The sequence below is a fragment of the Aythya ferina genome (genome assembly GCF_964211825.1).
Source record: "Aythya ferina genome assembly, contig: HAP1_SCAFFOLD_36, whole genome shotgun sequence".
NCBI classification, from domain to species: Eukaryota; Metazoa; Chordata; class Aves; order Anseriformes; family Anatidae; genus Aythya; species Aythya ferina.
Genome location: NW_028181462.1, coordinates 983495 through 1004561, shown reverse-complemented (window position 1 = coordinate 1004561; position 21067 = coordinate 983495). Strand labels below are relative to the sequence as shown.

General features: G+C 49.3%; 1 pseudogene across 1 annotated transcript in view; it reads right to left on the bottom strand.

Annotated features, from left to right (window-relative positions):
* LOC311428207 (olfactory receptor 14C36-like) overlaps nucleotides 1-12238 on the bottom strand; it is a 28040-nt pseudogene extending 15802 nt beyond the window's left edge. Inside the window, exon 1 of the transcript in view lies at nucleotides 11945-12238. The product of the transcript in view is annotated as an olfactory receptor 14C36-like (transcript). The remainder of the gene's footprint in view (nucleotides 1-11944) is intronic.
* Nucleotides 12239-21067: the final 8829 nt, after the last annotated feature.

Below are 21067 nucleotides of genomic sequence, written 5' to 3'. Positions count from 1 at the left end.
GTGCTGATGTCTGCCACAATGGTGCACCGGCAGCAATAGCGCACTGACCTCCAAATCCTCCAAGCTCAAGAGCTATGTTTCCTGTGAGCAAAATGTCAGACAAAGGGAGCAGGAGACCTGCTTGGACGATCAAGGAGATCCTGGAATGACTGAAATGGAAGAAGGAAGTACACATAAAGTGGAAAAGGGGACAAGCCACTTGGGAAGAATCTAGGGACATTGTCCGAGGATGCAGGGAAGTGACAGGGAAGTCGCAGACCCATTTGGAGTTAAATCTTGCAAAGACTGCCAAAGACAACAAAAAGGGCTGTTTCAAATATATCAAGAACAGAAGGTAGAGGAAGGAAAATGTGGCCAAATGCTTAACGAGGTGGGTGACCTGGTGACAAAGGATACAGAGAAGGCAGAATTACTGAATGCCTCCTTTACTTCAGTCTTCACTGCTAAGAGCAGCCCTCCTGAATCTCTGACCTTCAGGACAAGGGAGGAAATCTGGAGAAATGAGGACTTTCCCTTGGTTGAAGAGGATCAGGTCAGAGATCTCTTAGGCAAACTTGACAGCCACAAATCCATGGGCCCCAATGGGTACATCCATGAGTTCTGAGGGAGATGGCAGATCTGGCAGATGTTACTGCTGGCCCATCATTTTTGAAATGTCATGGAGAACAGGAGAGTTGCCTGAAGACTGGAAGAAATCTCATGTCATACCGCTCTTCAACAAGGGCAAGAAGGAGGACCCAGGCAACTACAGGCCGATAAGCCTCACCTCCGTCCCTGGAAAGGCAATGGAACAGCTCATCCTGGAGGTCATCTCCAGCATGTGGAAGAGAAGAAGGTGATCAGGAGTAGTCGGCATGGGTTCATCAAGGGAAACCATGCTTCACCAACTTGATAGGCTGCTATGATGGAATGACTAGCTGAGTGGGTGAGGGGAGAGCAGCACATGTTGTCTACTTTGACTTCAGCAAGGCTTTCAGCACTGTCTCCTATAACATCCTCATAGGCAAGCTCACAAAGTGTGAGGTGGAGGAGTGGTCAGTGAGGTGGGTTGTGAGCTGGCTGGCTGGCAGAGTTCAGAGGGTCGTGCTTAGTGCAACAGAGTCTAGTTGAAGGCCTGCAGCCAGCAGTGTCTCCCAGGGACCTACACTGAGTCCAGTCCTGTTCAACTTATTTGTCAATGACCTGGATGATGGAATAGAGTGCACCCTTGTCCTGGTTTCAGTTAGGACAGAGTTCATTTTCCTCCTAGTAGGTGGAAGGGTGCTATATTTTGGATTAGGATGAGAAGAGTGCTGAGAAGAGCAATCAGCAAGTGTAAAGATGCGCTGTTTCATGTCAAAGTGTTCTGATTTGAGTCAAAGCTCTCCTCAGGGTCTCCTCAAAGCTCAACTCAAGCTCTCCTGCTCAGATCCCTACCTCAGGGAAGTTGGGGTACTTGTATTCAGTGTCTGTTTAGCATTTGGAAGTTTTGTTTCCATTGCTCTGTCCTATGTGCAGGTTCTCAGGGCTGTGCTGAGGAAGTCCTCTGAGCAGGGCCAGCACAAAGCCCTCCCTCACCTGGCCACATGCCTCCCTTACTTGGCCGTGGTCTCCCTGCATGGCATCACTGCCATGGTTGCCTACCTGAAGCCTCTCTCCACCACCTCCCTATTCCTGGGCCTGGTGGTTTCAATTTTATACTCTGTGTTGCCTCCAGCAGGGAAACCCTCATCTACAGCATGAGGAACAAGGAGCTAAAGGAGGCACTGAGGACATTATTCTAATCTATAGTATTTCCCCATCAATGAGGTACCTGCACATCTTCCTCACATAAACCTGGACAAGGCAGAAACACCTTTGTTCATGTATTTCAAAATTGCTTTTCATTCTTTGCAATACTAGTCCAATAAAAATATTTTTCTCCATCTCACTTCTTCGACCTTTTGTTGTTATTGTTCTTGTCGTTGTCTTTTAAACCAAAGATCTCATTTACAGCTCTTGGTAATTAACCAAATAAAATAACCAGCAGGTAGTTATTTTCTGTGACTCTTCTTTCTCATAATTTCTCTTCAGGTACAGCAGAGGTTGTGGGATGAATAGCCCAGCTGCAATTTGGAGGAAAAGCAGAGATGTGGCTGAGGGGCTCGATGTTTTTTTTCTACAATACACTGTATCAAAAATTCTCCTAGGCCTCTGTATTCAGTAAAAGAGATTAAGGATGAAAAGAATATGTACTAAGAGGAATGCCATGGAAAGCCACCAAGACAAGGGCCATTTTCTTCCCCTGCAGGGGACTAACGCTGGGCAAAGCCCAGCTTGGAAAGTAGCCCTGTCGGAGGTTCTTGGTCGGCAGAGATGGGCAGGAGGCAGCTGTGTGCCCTGGGAGCACAGGAGGGAAGGCAGAGGGGCACCTCACTGCAGCTTGTCAGGAGCTGCAAGGTGCTCATGGAGCATCCAGGGCCAGGATCTGCCCCGTGTCCACGAGCCCTGCCTGTCCTCCTCCTGCCATACTTCGTGTAGTGTCTGCAGCAGAGGGGACCCCCAACCAGCCCCTGCATGGGGCTCTGCCACCTGCCTGGCCCCAGCTCTTTACAGCGCCCTCCTTGCTGCTCTCTGATGCACGCCAACACCTCCCCATGTGTGCCCATGAGCACGTCTGCTGAGGGCCAGTGCGGTTGCTGCAGGGGCAGGGAGCTCAGCATGGCCCTTGAAGCCCCCTGCCCTGCACCTGCCTCTCCCGTTGGCCTCAGCCCCGGCCTTGGCTCTGCTGGCAGGAGCACTCTTGGCATGTGCTTCCTGGCCTCCCCTTGCCTGCGCACAGCTGCTGCCCACTCATGCTGCTGGCATAAACGTGTCCTCACCAGCAGCACCACCCCTTGGGATGCTTCTCCTGGCCTCCCCCACCCTACTGCCTTGACACCTTGTCTCTGCTGGGCTCCACCTTCCAAACCCAAGTGCTTTCCTTCACTGTCACGTCCCTTCCCCTGCCCTGTGGGAATACCAAGCCGGGGCAGACAGGTTGTCATTAGGTGTGGTGGTGCATGTGTCATTTGTGCCATTGTTGAAGGCACAAATGCTGGTTCCTTCACCGGTGATGTACATCCTTCTTCATGTTAGGCCAAACTTAACGTCCTTCTCTTTCTGCTTTTCCTTATGGATGAACTGGATTAGGTCTCCTTGATTATTCTGAGGCACAATGCAATGCTTTTTCCCTTCTGCTATTCCAGCAAAATATGTGTGACCTTCCCTTACTCTGCACTTTGACCTCACGGGTCATTCCACATTTGTTCCTCTCAAAACCTTAGTTTGACGGGGGCAATTTCCAAAGTTGTGCAAGCTGATTGGTCCTGGCTCAGCCATTTTAAGCATGCTGTACTTGAGTTTATCATCCTGAGTTTGCTAAAGATGACCCAGGAAGGTAAACGGATTTTTACATGTCTAGTAGGAATAAGGGAGAGTATCTCAGGTTTCCAATGGACATTTCAAATCTAGGTCAGTCCAAGGAACCAACTGAAGAAGAGGTTTGTCTTGGAAGGGGTTTCCTGTGCTGCACTGGGTTGCAGTTGCAGGGACAAAGACCACTGCTGGCAGTGGAGGTGCCCTGGGAACTCCACCTGGCTCCACCTGATTTTTCCAAAGGGCTCCGGCCTCCTGCAGGTCTTTTCTGACACCTGCCAGTGCAGGAAAGTGCCTCAAACACAACGGGGCCACTGGAGGTTTTCCCTGGTGGTTTATGGTCAGACAGGTGAATGTCAACCTTCCCACCTGCTTGTCTGGACCCATGCACTTCCCATGGTTCTCCTGGTACTTTTTAATCATTCAGACCACTCTCACCAACCCAGTTCCTGCTTTGAGTTTCAGTGAGTTCAAGCTCACCCATCTCTCAGCAGTTTTTTTAATGGTTTCCTTAGTAAGACCCTCATCATTTATCATTGAATTAGTACGATATGGATTAATATTAACACAATTATTTGAAATTTGCTATTAATCACTGAAAAATACATCATGTACAGTCATCCTTTTGGGAAGGTAAACATCACTGGAGGCAACAAAATAAGGAACTTGAACTTTTTTTTGTTTCTTTGTTTTTTGAAAATTGCAGCATGATTTCCTGTTGTTTGTTTTGAAATAGGAAAAGCCCTGCTCTTCCCACCTAAGCAGGGCTTCAAAGAAGAAACCCTAGACCAATACCTAAAGGAGAATGATGCTCTCAACTGAAACACAACAAAATTCAGCCTTTAAAATGAAGAAAGATTTTTGTTAGATGCTCTTTGAAATCTTCCCCCTTAACTAGAATAATTAAAGCTCTACAATTAGCTGAACAGTCTTGAAGACTTGAAGAAAATGATGGGGGAGATATGGCTGCTTAGGAGTTTCTGTGTTTTAATGAGTTCCATGGAGTATTTTGGTGCTGAGTCAATGAGACTTGGGTACTGAGCGGAGAATGATGCAACTGTGTGAAAAAGCAAATGCAAAAGGAAAAGCTGAAGTGACTTGGAGTATTAATGGGCCCCACTGAGGGCTGTTACTAACAAAGCTTCCCCAGGGACATGTTAGGACAGATAATTGGAGGCCGTAATTACAGACAGGCAAAGCACTGTGCTGAGAAAAGTCTTGGTTGGTTTTGGTGAAGCAAAAGGGCCAAGGCCTGACCCCAGCCACTGCGAGGAGAGATCCTGCATCCCCCTGTCTGCCTCAGGACTTTTCTCGGGGGCCTGAGGAATGTGGTGAGCACTGTGATGCCATGAGAAGAACACTGGTATGACACCACGCTGCCTCTGCACAGGGTTGCAAGAAAGCAAAGAGGCTGCACTGCAATGACTATATGTCGTCATCTCAAAAGCTCTAGCGAAAGGGACAGGGCTTTTGGGTCCTTCCATTCTTGCCAGCACTCTCTGCCTTCTCCTCTGCATGATTTCAAATGCTGTCCCACACTTTTTCCTACTTCCTCGAAGTTTGCAGACAGCCATCTCTGTTCACCACCTTGCTCTCATCCCAGCATTTCCATCATTTCACAAATGTCTCATCAACCCTCAGCAGCTGTTCCTTGATAAAAGAAGCGAGGGTCTGATCATAGATACTCACCAGCATCCTCCAAGCCATGGGCCTGCTGCTGGCCTTGCAGCTTCTTGGCTACACACAGCCAAGCCTTGTGCCTGCTGCTGTGCAGTCGTGGACTCGAGCAGAAGGGACAGGACAACCCATACTGGGGCCTTCTTTCTGTCTGGGTCCTCCTGGGTCTGGAGGCAGAGGGGATCCCACAGTCAGCATGCAAACCAGGTGCCTTCTGCTGGCCTAGCAGGGCCACTGGCAGATGTCAGCCCAAAAGTGCAGATCCCAGGTCTATGTCAAGGGTGACCTGCCACCTACAGACAGAAGTGACCTCACAGTCTCTTTCTGTGACACGTTCCTGTTGCTGCCATATCCACTGCAGAGCCAGAAGTGACCTCACAGTCCCTGCCACAGTCACATCCTCCTGCTGGGGCAGGAGATCCTGAGGCAGAGCGGAGCTCATCAGAGCATTCCCACCCATCTCCTCCTTGTGGCCCACAAGCTGGTCATATCCATGGCCCCTCAAATTCATTTGGACTTAGGGTTTTGTTTAGGTCTCTTAAGCAGTTTTCTAGTGTTAAATAGGCCATTTTTAATGCTAGTATTAAGGGCTGAGATCAGAGTGATTAAGAGAGTAAAACAAACCAGCATGTTCCTATTTTTATGTCTCCTGAATGCAATTCAGGTTTTGTTTAAGTTCAAACAACTACTTAAACGTGCCATCCAGAGATCTGTCCAGAGGCAGGAAAGGTAGGAGTGGCAGGAAGAGTTCGAGGATCTGGGCAGGCACCTACAGCAGTGGACACATCCAGTTCTTTGGAGTTTCACTTCTGAGCAAGTGCAATCTTAAACAAAACTGTGAAATGCTTAAGCATGTCATCACCCCGGCAATTCCAAAGAGACACAAAACACTGCAATATGCTGGTGGTTAAGGAATGCTTATGAAACTACAGTCCACGCCTCTCCAACCCCTGTGACTTTTCCTGCAGGCACACTCCAGCCCCTTTGACAGGCCCAGAGCCTGTCCAAAGCCACTCCAAACCCTGCAACAGGCCCTACAGGCACTCCAGCTCCTGCAATGGGCTTAAGGTTAAACACATCCCTATAATAAGCCCTATAGCCACTCCCAAACCTGCAATAGGCACTGCAGCCACTCCAACTCATCCAAAAGGCCCCGCAGCCAGAACAACTCCTGTGATGGTCCCTGCAGCCACTCCAGCCCCTGCAATGGGCCACATCACTGGGCCAGAGAACCAAACTAAGCCAGTATCGGTTGACTCTACATGCAAGAGAAAACAGTGGGTGTGAAAAACTCAGTTTTTCTTTAGAAAGGAAGGAAACTCCTACGCAGACAAGAAAGGAGGAAAAAGAAGATGAGGCAGGTTTCTCCAAAGTTGGGCCATCTTGGAAGCAGGAGGTCAAAGCAGAAGAAATCATATAAGCATCAGAAACCAAATGGTCCCTGTCCCAGGGTAAGCTACGAGGTATGGGAAAAGATTTCAGCAATCATCTCGGTGAGCACATTGTCATCTGGCTGCTGCAGTGGGGGGAGAACAGGGCCAATAGCCTGGTATTAGAAGGCAGGGAAGCCAAGCAGACAGAATCTCCCTCTAGGGAAGGGGTGATTGACAAAGGCATTAGAAAAGGACACAAGGAACTTACTCCCATCATGCTTGAAGGAAAGGTCTCCCTTGAAGGAAGATCTTGTATGTCTGTCGTGGTTTAACCCGGCCGGCAGCTAAACACCACGCAGCCGTTCACTCACCCTCCCCCCTCCCTCTCTGGGACGGGGGAGAGAAATGGAAAGTGAAGCCCGTGAGCTGAGATAAACACAGTTTAATAAGACAGGAAAATAATAATAACAACAACAACAACAATAATAATAATAATAATACAATGATGATAATAGTACTACTACTAATAACATGTACAAACAAGTGATGCACAATGCAATTGCTCACCACCCACTGACTGATGCCCAGCCTAACCCCGAGCAGTCCGGCCCCTCCCCCTGGCTAGCCACACCTATATATTGTTTAGCATGACGTCAGATGGTATGGAATACCCCTTTGGCTAGTTTGGGTCACCTGTCCTGGGTCTGTCCCCTCCCAGCTCTTACTGCACCCCCAGCCTGCCTGTTGGCAGGACAGAGCAAAAGGCTGAGATGTCCTTGGCTTGGTATAAGCACTGCTCTGCAACAATTAAAACATCGGGGTGTTATCAGCACTCTTCTCATCCTAAGCTAAAACACAGCATTCCACCAGCTACTGGGAAGAAAATTAATTCTGCTCTAACTGAAACCAGGACAATGTCAACCAGGAAAGTGGAGCACCATGCAGAGGGGTATCCGGTACCTGAGGAAATCAGACATGCTGAAGGCAATCTGTAGAAACCTAGATAACAAACAGCTATCCAAAGATCCAGATGAAGTCAAGTGTACATGACCCATGGGGCAGGAGTTTGCACAGAGCACACCATCATCATATGCCATCCCATTGGCAGTAATGACCTGGAAAGACCAAGAGGAACCCATGGTGGATGAATTGGCTAGCCAACTATGGCATTACAAAGAAAGTCTCTCTTCTTCCCTATAGGGCCTGTGTCTCGACCTGAAAGAAACTTTCCCAAGAGGTCCAACAGCTCCAAGAGAATATGGCTTCCTCCCCACCTGCACGAACCAATAGCTCAGCTATCAGCTGTAAGCATCCCTCTGCTCAAGAAAGGTGACATAATGGGTACATACCAGGTTCCATCCCGTGCTTTCGACTGTGTGACCATGGAGAGGCCATGAGAAAATGGGATGCAAAAATCGACCTCCACCTTAGAGGCAAGGATACATGAAGCACAAGGAAAATCTTTGTCAAAAAGTGGTTCTTCTGAGACACTTGCTACTCCAATTTCTAGTGGGTAATCCTACAAACAGAGTAAACAATACTATGAGCAGGACTAGAAGGGCCCAGCCTCCACCCAGTGGTTCACTGGGCCTGTTCAGCCTGGAGAAGAGGAAGCTGAGGGGAGACCTCATCACAGTCTACAACTTCCTCGTAAGGGGGTGTCGAGAGGCAGGAGACATTTTCTCCATTAACACCAGTGACAGGACCCACGGGAATGGGGTTAAGCTGAGGCAGGGGAAATTTAGGCTTGACATCAGGAGGGGGTTCTTCACAGAGAGGGTGGTTGCACACTGGAACAGGCTCCCCAGGGAAGTGGTCACTGCACCGAGCCTGTCTGAATTTAAGAAGAGATTGGACTGTGCATTTAGTCACATGGTCTAAACTTTTGGGTAGACCTGTGCGGTGTCAAGAGTTGGACTTGATGATCCTTAAGGGTCCCTTCCAACTCAGGATATTCTATGATTCTAGGATCTTTGAAAGGTCCTGGAGAATGGGTGAGGTGCCTGAAGACTGGAGGATAGCCAAAGTCACTCAGAAGTGACCTCGTAGGCCCTTTCTGTGACATGTTGCTGCTGCTGCCCTATCAACTGCAGAGACAGAAGTGACCTCACAGTCCCTGCCACAGTCTTTGAATGCCGTGTGACTGCATGGAGTGGGTTTACGTGGTATGGTTTTGGTAGTGGGGGGCCATAGAGGTGGCTTTGGTGAGAAGAATCCAGAAGCTGCTCCATATTAGATAAGGGCCCCACTGCTGGCCAGAACCGGGCCAATAAGCGACATTGTTTGCACCTCTGTGAGAGCATATTTAAACAGAAAAAAATAAAATAAAATAAAATAAAATAAAATAAAATAAAATAAAATAAAATAAAATAAAATAAAATAAAATAAAATAAAATAAAATAAAAATAAAATAAAATAAAATAAAATAAAAAGAAAGAAAGAAAAGAAAGAAAGAAAGAAAGAAAGAAAGAACGAAAGAGAGAAAGAAAGAAAGAACGAAAGAAAGAACGAAAGAACGAAAGAACGAAAGAACGAAAGAAAGAAAGAAAGAAAGAAAGAAAGAAAAAAAAAAAATCTGCTGTAGAACAGCAGCTGGGAGAAAGAGAGGAGTGAGAAATAGCCTTGCAGGTGCTAAGATCAGTGAAGAAGGAGGGGGAGACGTGCTCCATGTCCTGGAGCAGAAGTCCCCTGCAGTCTGTGATGAGGACCATGGTGAAGCAGGCTGTCCCCCTTCAACCTGTAGAGGAGACCATGGTGGAGCAGGTGGACCCGCTCTGACAGAGGTTGTAGTCTGTGGAGGACCCCTGCCAGAGCAGATTCCAGGCCAGACCTGTAACCCTTGGAGAGGAGCCCACGCAGGACCAGGTGACCTGGCAGGAGCTGCTGCCTGTGGGGGACCCACGTTGGAGCAGTTTGCTCCTGAGGGATGGACCCCATGGTCTGGAGCAGTTCTTGATATCTTGCCTCCTGGCCTCCCCAAATATGTCCTTGTGTTTGGGGCAGCTTTTCAAACATTTCCATGACCTGCAAGGACCTGTCTCCCTGCATGGGGACGGTCAGTTTCTGAGACAGAAGTGACCTCTTAGTGGGATGGAAGGACACAGCATGCTGTAGGCAGGCCCTGCAGAACATGCTTAGCAGCCCTGCACAGCCCCTGAGGGGCCCAGCCCCAGTTCGTGCCCCCCAGCTTGTGCTCCAGAAGGGCTCCCCTAGGTCCTGTGTCACTTTTCCCACCTGGGACCCTCAGCTATCCAAGGAAATCTTGGAGGCAGTGTCCACCTCTGACTGGAAAACTGAAACCAGCCATGAAAATAGATTGAGGAAACAGTTCAAAGCTGTGCAAAAAAGGATTCTAAGTAATAGCTGAAAGAATCTCCCTTGCCAGCACCACCAGCTTTTTTTTTTGTTTTCTATGAATGTTCATTATTTATTTTCACAGTTTTACATTGACAACACCATGGAGAAGTGCAATAAATCAAATTATGCTTTCTTGAACAATAGTTTTATGCAAACATTTAGGAAAATACATTTTACATAAACACACGTTTACCAAAACACATTTCCCAACAATGCTAATGCTTCTTTCTTTTTTTCCTTTTTTTTTTTTTTTTCTCCTCCATTTATTCTGTCCTTGAAGAGCACTCTGAGGGAGAGTCATTGAATTAAAGAATAATGCATGTTTAAAAGACTGAGATTGAGAAATATGCTCCATGCCATCATGAAGGGAGATAACAAAGAGGGTCAACAGTGTTGGCCCAAGTGCCCATCACTGAGGGGTGCTGCTGGTAACTGGCTGAAAGGAGGACTTTGTACCACTGACACCTTGCCCCCGAAAACATCATCCCCTTTTTCAGTCCAAATATCACCAGTGTGGCTAAAGGGAACCCCAGGAAACCATGGCAAAGGCCTCATTAAAGTGCAGGTTCACCTCGTTCCCTTCCTTCCCCTCCCCTTCTGTTTCAGCAGTTCCTTGGGTTCCTCCAACTGCCTGAAGATGGCTGTGGCAGGACTTTCCCTATCACATTCCCAGGGCTAGAGGTGACAATTGCAGTTCTGCCAATCCTTTTCCTTGCCCTTCCTGAAGATGCGTTTGATGCCCACATTTTTCAAGTCCCCAGAAATCTTGCTGATCCAAATGCCTGACAGCGCGGTCCAGAAAGGCAGGGTAGTGTGACATAACAGAGAGGGGCATCTGCAATGAACCTATGCAAAAGGGGTTCCAGGAATCTCTCAGGGACACTGGGGGTTGTTCCTGGAATCACACAGAGCAATGGCGGGGCTGTGTGAGGTGTCCACATCTGAGCAGACCTCTTACACACAGGCCTTTAGAGAGAGCTTGTGCAGCCACTGCCAGAGGCTGGGAGGCACCTCAGCCCTGTGGTGCCTCGCCCTGCTCTGCCCTCCTCTGAGATACCCCAGGACATGAGCAGTGGATACAGAGACCTCGGTTCAAGGAAGCACATCCCAGAGCTGCCTTCAGGTGGCTTCGCAGGGAACATTACTTGGTCTTGTGACACTATCTGCCCAGCTGGCCTTCATGAGACTTCTAGGAATAGCTGATGGCCTTTGTGCTCCTTTGTGTTCATCTCTCCACACGCATATGATGTGCCTGCTGTCACCAGCATTGAGTTTCTCTTTCAATGTCTCCCATGCACATACAGCAGGCCCTGCTCTTCTGGGAAATCCTATCCCCCGAAGAGCAAGTGAGCAATGGCTTGGCCAGTCATTGCTGAACTTACTACCCATACACCCCACAGCTCTGAGCTTGTGATGGGGCTCTCCAGAGTATGAAAAATTATAAAAAAAAAAAAAAAAAAAAAAAATCCTGCAATGAATTATGAGTCATAAGCAGAAGACAATGGACTTTTTTTTTTTTTTTTAAGATATCAGGTCATCAGTTTCCTCAAGGCATCCTTGAGCTCCTGGTTCCTCATGCTGTAGGTGAGGGGGTTCACTGCTGGAGGCACCACTGAGTACAGAACTGACACCACCAGGTCAAGGGATGGGGAAGAGATGGAGGGGGCTTCAAGTAGCCAACCATGACAGTGCTGACAAACAGGGATACCATGGCCAGGTGAGGGAGGCATGTGGAAAAGGCTTTGTGCTGGCCTTGCTCAGAGGGCATCCTCAACACCGTTCTAAAGATCAGCACATAGGACACCACAATGTAAAAAAAAAAAAAAAAAACAACAAAGAAATACTAAAGAAAGAGTAAAGACAAGTGCCCCAAATTCCCTGAGGTAGGCATCTGAGCAGGAGAGCTTGAGGATCTGGGGGATTTCACAGAAGAATTGGTCCACAGCATTGCCATGGCAGAGGGGCAGGGAAAATGTGTTGGCCATGTGCAGTACAGCATTGAGAAAGCCACTGCCCCAGGCAGCTGCTGCCATAGTGGCACAAGCTCTGCTGCCCAGGAGGCTCCCGTAGTGCAGGGGCTTGCAGATGGCAACATAGTGGTCGTAGGCCATAACAGTGAGAACTGAAAACTCTGAACCAAAGAAGAAGATGAAAAAGAGGACTTGTGCAGCACATCCTTGATAGGAGATGGTCTTGGTGTCCCAGAGGGAGTTGGCCATGGCTTTGGGGATAGTGATGGATATGCATCCCAGGTCAAGGAGAGCAAGGTTGAGGAGGAAGAAGTACATGGGGGTGTGGAGGCGGTGGTCACAGGCTACAGCGGTGAGGATGAGGCCTTTGCCCAGGAGAGCAGCCAGGTAGATGCCCAGGAAGAGCGCGAAGTGCAGGAGCTGCAGCTCGCGCGTGTCTGCGAATAGCAGCAGGAGGAACTTGGTCACAGAGCTGCTGTTGGGCATTGTCTGACATTGAACACAGTTGTCTGTTGAAAAGGAGAAGGCAGAACAAAGTTAGAAGAGACTTCTCTGAGGAAAACATTTTGAAAGTCTTAGAGCACTCTCATCCTAAGCCTCTCTCTTTGCAGGAGAATCTTTCTGAAGCTCTATCGCTTGAGTCCTGGATGATTCTTTCTGAGGCTGGCACTGGGAGCAGGGATTCCTGTGGGCTCCAGAGGAATCCTTCCTGCAGTGAAGCATTCAGGAAGCAGAAACAAGGGGGAAACTGAAGTTCAGTCCACTTATAAGATCCATGAACTTTGCAGTGTTGTTGCAAAGAACACCTCCCTCCAGTATAGAGCAAGGCAGATTTTTCTTATGCTTAGTATAAGCACACTCTACGGTTTCCCAATATGTAGAGACAGCTTAAAACAGAGAAGCCCCAGTCCCACTGCAGATGGACAGAGTCCTCACCTTGTCTGCAAGTGCATGAGCAGGATCTCAGCTTCTCCCTCTTCGCCAAGGCTGCAGAGGCCTCACTCCAGCTGCCCACAGCCAGCCAGTCAGCCTCACGGACATGGCCTTATTACATAGGTGTCTTCTCCTTGGGGCACCTGGAGAACACAAGGATGCCAAGAGAGAGCTGCATCTTGCTGGAGAGCAGCCTGCGGCCCAGGAGGATGCCCCTCAGACAGCTGAATACTTGAAAGCTGGGCTGTCCCAGCATCCCGGCTGCACCCCTGCAGTGTCTGGAGGAGGCTTAGCACTTGGCTCTTGGCTGTCCAGGGGCAACTGGGTTATGTCTCTCCATGGACTTTCTGCCAGACATCCTCACCTCACAGCGCAACCCAGCAGGACTCTCAAAGCCCACTGCCCTCCCAGAACAAAGACCCTTCCAGGACCTGCAGCTGCATGGCCATGCAGCCAGACACTTACCTTGTCAAGGGCTGTGCAGATTTCTCCTGCAGGCAACTCTCAGCATCCTCCCACTCCCAACTGCCTCCAAGCCCTCTCTCCTTTTTTCCTCTCCATGTCTCTGCTGTGGTCAGAGCCCCCAGCCCTGCTGCGCTGTGCAGAGGAGCTGCTCCTGGGCACAGCTGTCTCTCTGCACCAGGGCCCTCTTGCCACGAGCTCTCACTGTCCCAGGAGTCTGGCCCAGCTCAGCAGCACAGCACCAGCCCAAGGCATTGGAATCACCCCTCTGGGGGCTTTGCTGATGAGCCCACAAACCTCAGACACTGAGAGACAATTGAAAAAATCTCTCAAGAAGTCCAAATCAGATGCAAGTTTCCTGCAGTGTCCCCCTGAGGGCCAGCACTGACACAGCCTTCCTTGGAGCTCATTAAAGCAGAACACTGGAGGCAGTGAGGACAAGGAGACAAAGGCAATATGAAGGTGACTCTGAGGTGTACAAAAAGTGGATGCGTTTCACCAAGCACAAGGGCCCAGACAATAATGAATGATGTAAAATTTGAAAAAAAATGAAAAGAAAGGTAAAATAGTAATAATAACAGTAATAACAACAATGACGATAATAACAATAATACAAATAATACTAATAAGAACAATAATAATAATAATATGTACAGAACAAGTGATGCACCATGCAATTGTTGAGAAGCCCCTCACCAATGCTCAACCTTTCCCTGAGCATTGGTCCCCATGACCCTGGCCAGCCTGCATCAGGATCTGTTGTGCACGTCCCTTGGCCTTAATTTCTTTTAGTGCAAAATCAGCTTTCGGACGAATTTGGAGTATTTTCTTCCCTTTCTCAAATACTTCCTCTGCTCTGTCACCCCACACAATGATACCATTGATGTAGTATAGGTGTTCAGGAGCTTCCTCCTCTTCCAGTGCAGTCTAGGTCAGACCATAGTCCCTCAGAGCTGTGTTTCCAGCCCTGGGGCAGTTGATTCCAGGTTGCAACAAACTGTGGCCTTCACTCTGCTGGCAAACGGATGGAGAAAAATGCATTAGCGGTATCAGTTGTGGCAAAACACTTGGGTGCCTTTGATTCCAGTTTGCGTGGAAGCTCTACCGTGTCCGGCATGGCAGCATTCAGCATTGCATGACTTCATTCAGGCCACGATAGTCCTCTGTTAGTGGAGTCAGTTGGTGCTATACTGACTCAGGTGCACGGTTGTGGTAGTGATTGGCACCAGCTGTCCTTCAACCCTCATCAACCCCACAACAGAAAAGTTCTTTGAGAGACCAAGGCAAGGTAGACAACAGTTTAATGTCCTCCATCTCCAAGGCAGCTATGCCAAAAGCCCACTGATACCCTTTTGGGTCCTTAAAATATCTATCCTCTCCTGAAGTAGTCTCTTCCAAGGATGCACAGAGTCTCTGGGAGAGTGCCAATGGGTTGTTTTTCCCACTCCTTCCCACTTAGACACACTTCAGCCCTGAAGGATGACTTTAGCCAAAAGCTGATATCTCTGACATGACAACCAGAGGTGCTGCTCTGTAGAGGAAGGGGTCTGTGGTGGCCGGGGCATGGGGGTACTCTGCAGGGCTGTGCTGGGCAGGCTGGGAGGCAGCGCCAGCTCATGGGGTCACTGCCGTTGCCCCAGGGCTGCAAGGAATCACTCACAGGACTCCTTTGCTGGGGCTGCTGCGTGCCCTGGGGCTGCACAGCTCTCCTCTGCCTGCTCACACCAGACTGAGCACTTGAGCTCTGGTCTGTCCACCTTGGAGGAGATCCCCTTAGGAGGGAAGTGCTGCAGTGAAGGCCAACTGTGCCACTGCCTTGCCCACTGCCTGTTCCTGCCTGCACTCCCAGCACAACCCCACAGCAGCACTGGCACCAAGTTCCAGGAGCAGCCAGGCCTGACTCAACTAGCAGGGCTCAGCAGGAGAGAGGGGCAGTGGCAAGAGAGCAGCTCTGCATGCCCCAAGCGCTGGTGCTCCCTGGCCGTGCTGCTAGGGTGGGACTCTTTTCCTCTGCACCCCTGCACATGGGCACTGCCCCTGCAGAGCCAGACCAGGTCTCAGAGGAAGGACGTCAGACAAAGAAGGCAGTGCAGGCTCCTTCAGTTTACGTTCACACAGAGCGTGGCTCCACATGCACAGTTTCAATGAGCTATGTTTGAAAGGTACAAACTGAAATGGAGAGGTGAAGAACAATATCGTTTTAATGGGCAACATTAGCTGAATTAATATCTGTAATAAGAACATGCACAGCTACAAACAAGACAAAACAAAACAAAGTATATTGGCTATTCCTCCACTTATTGGCATGACAAGTGTCGTGGTTTAACCCGGCTGGCAGCTAAACACCACGCAGCCGTTCGCTCACCCTCCCCCCTCCCTCTCTGGGACGGGGGAGAGAAATGGAAAGTGAAGCTCGTGAGTTGAGATGAAGACAGTTTAATAAGACAGGAAAATAATAATAATAATAATAATAATAATAATAATACAATGATGATAATAGTACTACTACTAATAATATGTACAAACAAGTGATGCACAATGCAATTGCTCACCACCCGCTGACCGATGCCCAGCTTAACCCCGAGCAGTCCGGCCCCCTCCCCCCGGCTAGCCACCCCTATATATTGTTTAGCATGACGTCAGATGGTATGGAATACCCCTTTGGCTAGTTTGGGTCACCTGTCCTGGGTCTGTCCCCTCCCAGCTCTTACTGCACCCCCCCCAGCCTGCCCGTTGGCAGGACAGAGCAAAGGCTGAGATGTCCTTGGCTTAGTATAAGCACTGCTCTGCAACAATTAAAACATCGGGGTGTTATCAGCACTCTTCTCATTCTAAGCCAAAACACAGCATTCCACCAGCTACTAGGAAGAAAATTAATTCTGTGCTAACTGAAACCAGGACATCTATCCACCCCTTATTCCATACCATTTATGTCATGCTCAGGTTACACTCTTTTCCATACATTCTAATTAGTCACCTATAGTAATCATGGTAGTGATAACATACAGTATAATATACTATTTAACATGGTGCAATTCAGTTCATGGGCTATTCTCACCCAGTATTAAATCTCCTTGAGGTACACACCGGACCTCTCCGTTCTTTTGCATCACCCACCAAGTATATCCAGGTCCCTGAGCGAAAACAATTCCACGAATAGGTTTGCCTTTTCCTGAGGCAGGAGTAGCCCAGACTGTTTTACCCAGCATATTTTTTTACATGCACTACAGGAACTTTATCCCCATCTACAGTACGTAACAGGTTTGATTGGGCAGGTCCAGCTCGGTTGGTAGATCCCCTAGTATTGACTAACCAGGTGGCCTTTGCCAAATGCGTATCCCAGTTTTTGAACGTCCCAGCGCCCATTGCTTTCAAGGTAGTCTTTAACAGGCCATTGTATCGTTCAACTTTCCCGGAGGCTGGTGCATGATAGGGGATGTGATACACCCATTCAATACCATGTTCTTTGGCCCAAGTGTCTATAAGGTTGTTTCGGAAGTGAGTCCCATTGTCTGATTCTATTCTTTCTGGGGTGCCATGTCGCCATAGGACTTGCTTTTCAAGGCCCAGGATGGTGTTCCGGGCGGTAGCATGAGGCACAGGATATGTTTCCAGCCATCCGGTGGTTGCTTCCACCATTGTAAGTACGTGGCGCTTGCCATTGCGAGTTTGAGGGAGTGTGATGTAATCAATCTGCCAGGCCTCTCCATATTTATATTTCAGCCATCGTCCTCCATACCAAAGAGGCTTTGACCGTTTGGCTTGCTTGATTGCAGCACATGTTTCACAGTCATGAATAACCTGTGCTATAGCGTCCATGGTCAAGTCCACCCCTCGATCACGAGCCCATCTGTATGTTGCATCTCTACCTTGATGGCCTGAGGTGTCATGGGCCCATCGGGCTATAAATAATTCACCTTTATGCTGCCAATCCAGGTCCACCTGAGCTACTTCAATCTTAGCAGCCTGATCCACCTGCTGGTTGTTTTGATGTTCTTCAGTAGCCCGATTCTTGGGCACATGAGCATCTACGTGGCGTACTTTCACAGCCAGGTTCTCTACCCGAGCAGCAATATCTTGCCACAATGCAGCAGCCCAGATAGGTTTGCCCCTACGCTGCCAGTTGTTTTGCTTCCATTGCTGTAACCATCCCCACAGGGCATTTGCTACCATCCATGAATCGGTGTAGAGATAGAGAACTGGCCATTTTTCTCGTTCAGCAATGTCTAAAGCCAGCTGAATGGCTTTCACTTCTGCAAACTGACTCGATTCACCTTCTCCCTCAGCAGCTTCTGCAACTCGTCGCGTAGGACTCCATACAGCAGCTTTCCATCTCCGATGCTTCCCCACAATACGACAGGACCCATCAGTGAACAGGGCATATTTCTTTTCATTCTCTGGCAACTGGTTGTACAGTGGGGCTTCTTCAGCACGACCCACCTCCTCCTCTGATGATATCCCAAAGTATTTGCCTTCTGGCCAGTCCATGATCACTTCCAATATTCCTGGGCGACTGGGGTTTCCTATTCGAGCCCGCTGAGTAATCAGTGCAACCCACTTGCTCCATGTAGCATCAGTTGCATGATGCGTAGAGGGGACCCTTCCCTTGAACATCCAGCCTAGTACCGGTAATCGGGGTGCTAGGAGGAGCTGCGCTTCAGTACCGACCACCTCCGAAGCAGATCGAACTCCTTCATATGCTGCCAATATCTCCTTTTCAGTTGGAGTATAGCGGGCCTCAGATCCTCTGTATCCCCGACTCCAAAACCCCAGAGGCCGACCTCGAGTTTCCCCAGGTTCTTTCTGCCAGAGGCTCCAGGTGGGGCCATTCTCCCCGGCTGCAGTGTAGAGCACATTCTTTACATCTGGTCCTGTTCGAACTGGCCCAAGGGCTACTGCATGGACTATTTCCTGCTTGATTTGTTCAAAGGCTTGTCGTTGTTCAGGGCCCCATTCAAACTCATTCTTCTTACGAGTTATTTGGTAGAGTGGGTTTACAATCAGACTGTAATTTGGGATGTGCATTCTCCAAAACCCCACAACACCTAGGAAAGTCTGTGTTTCTTTTTTGTTAGTTGGTGGAGACATAGCTGTTATTTTGTTGATCACATCCATTGGGATTTGACGACGTCCATCTTGCCATTTTATTCCTAAAAACTGGATCTCCCGTGCAGGTCCTTTGACTTTATTTTGTTTTATGGCAAAACCGGCTTTCAGAAGGATTTGGACTATTTTCTTCCCTTTCTCGAAAACTTCCTCTGCTGTGTCACCCCACACAATAATGTCATCGATGTACTGCAGGTGTTCAGGAGCTTCCCCCTGCTCTAGTGCAGACTGGATCAGCCCATGGCAAATGGTAGGGCTGTGTTTCCACCCCTGGGGCAGCCTATTCCAAGTATATTGGACTCCCCTCCAAGTGAAGGCAAATTGTGGCCTGCACTCTGCTGCTAGAGGGATGGAGAAAAATGCATTAGCGATATCAATTGTGGCGTACCACTTGGCTGCCTTCGATTCAAGTTCATACTGAAGTTCCAGCATGTCCGGCACTGCAGCACTCAGTGGTGGCGTGACTTCGTTCAGGCCGCGATAGTCCACTGTTAGTCTCCACTCGCCATTAGACTTTCGCACTGGCCATATGGGACTATTGAAAGGTGAATGAGTCTTGCTGATCACTCCTTGGCTCTCCAATTGACGAATTAGCTTATGGATGGGAATCAGGGAGTCTCGGTTGGTGCGATATTGCCGCCGGTGCACAGTTGTGGTAGCAATTGGCACTTGCTGTTCTTCGACCCTCAGCAACCCCACAACAGAGGGGTCCTCTGAGAGACCAGGCAAGGTAGATAATTGTTTAATGCCCTCTGTCTCTAAGGCAGCAATACCAAAAGCCCACCGGAACCCTTTTGGGTCCTTGCAGTATCCTCTTCTAAGATAGTCTATGCCAAGGATACATGGAGCATCCGGACCAGTCACAATGCGGTGCTTTTCCCACTCATTCCCAGTCAGACTCACTTCAGCCTCCAATACAGTCAACTGCTGAGATCCCCCTGTCACTCCACAAATATAGATGGGCTCTGGTCCTTTATAGCTCGATGGCATTATAGTACATTGTGCACCGGTGTCTACTAAAGCCTTATACTTCTGTGCGCGTGATGTGCCAGGCCATCGAATCCACACAGTCCAATAAACTCGATTGTCCCTTTCCTCCCCCTGGCTGGAGGCAGGGCCCCCCTAATCCTGGTCAGAATCTTCCTCGTTTCTGTGTTTGAAGGACTGTCTGCTGGAAGTTGGAGCAGCAAACTTTTCGGAGAATCCCTTTTTCCTGATTGTTTTCTTTTGCAACTCACGTACCCGTGCCTCTAGGGTCGCGGTAGATTTTCCATCCCACTTTCTCATGTCCTCTCCATGGTCTCGTAAGTAAAACCACAGGGTGGCACGGGGTGAGTACCCACCATATCGTCTTCCTTGTGTGGGTGAACGCCTACCCCTGACAGCTGAGACACTGCTTTGTACAGGTGCGAAGGAGAATAATCTCTCTTCAAGTTGGTGAACCTTTTCAGAAAGTTTCTCCCAAGTGTTCTCCTTTGGTCGGTGGGCACTGGTTGGTTCAGGTGGGGAGGACAATAGATTCTCTTCAAGTTGGTGAACCTTTTCAGAAAGTTTCTCCACAGCTGAGACGCAGGCCTGTAAGGAAGAGGAGAGACTTTCTTCGTACTGCCGGAGTTGTTTAGCCGCTTCACCCACTGTGGGTTCCTCATCCTCTTTCCAGGCCATTATTGCCAATGAGCTGGCATATGATGATGGTGCACTCCGTACAAACTTCCGCCACATGGGTCGTGTACACTTGACTTCATCTGGATCTGTGGATGTTTGTTTGAGGTCTGGATCCTCATAAATCACTTCCCGTACGGCTAATTCCCTCAGGTACTGGATTCCCTTCTCCATAGTGGTCCACTTGCCTGGTAGACATAAAATATCTTCCTTGAAGGGATACCTTTCCCTCACAGCTGAGAGGAGACGCCTCCAGAGGCTGGTGGGTCGTGCTCCATCTGCAATTGCTTTGTCAATGCCGGCGTCTCGAGCAAGGGATCCCAGCCGCTTGGCTTCCCTGCCGTCTAATTCCACACAATTGGCTCCAGAGTCCCAGCACCGGAGCAGCCAGGTGACAAGCTGCTCACCTATACAGCGACCAAAATCTTTTCGCACATCTCGTAGCTCGCGCTCGTTTAGGCTTCGGGTAGTTACTGTTGCTCTTTCGGCATCCTCATCTTCCTCCTCCTGAATCCTTGACGGCCCAGCGTCGTCATCATCTTCGTCATCTCTATACTTAGTTTTGGCAGAAGCCTTACCTGGATTGGCAGAAGACTCTCTGCGTTCTAAACGACTTGAATTTCTATACCATATTTTCACCTTCTCTACAGGGGCAGCTTGCACTGCTACTGCTCGTTTCTCTGACTTTGTTACAGGGTCTGCCACAGGGGTTGGAATGCCCTCTGCAGGGTCAACTTGCACTGCTACAGCTCGTTTCTCTGACACGGCCACAGGAGCTGGAGCGGCTACAGGAGCTGGAGTTGGAGCTGGAGCAGTTGCAGGAGCTGGGACTGGAGCAGCAGTAGGAGCTGGAGCTGGAGCGGCTGCAGGAGCTGGAGCTGGAGCGGCTTCAGGAGCTGGGACTGGAGCAGTTGCAGGAACTGGGACTGGAGTAGCGGCCGGAGCTGGAACTGGAGCGACTGCAGGAACTGGGACTGGAGCAGCTGCAGGAGCTGGAGCTGGAGCAGCTTCAGGAGCTGGGACTGGAGCGGCTGCAGGAGCTGGGACTGGAGCGGCTGCAGGAACTGGGACTGGAGCAGCTGCAGGAGCTGGAGCTGGAGCAGCTTCAGGAGCTGGGACTGGAGCGGCTGCAGGAGCTGGGACTGGAGCGGC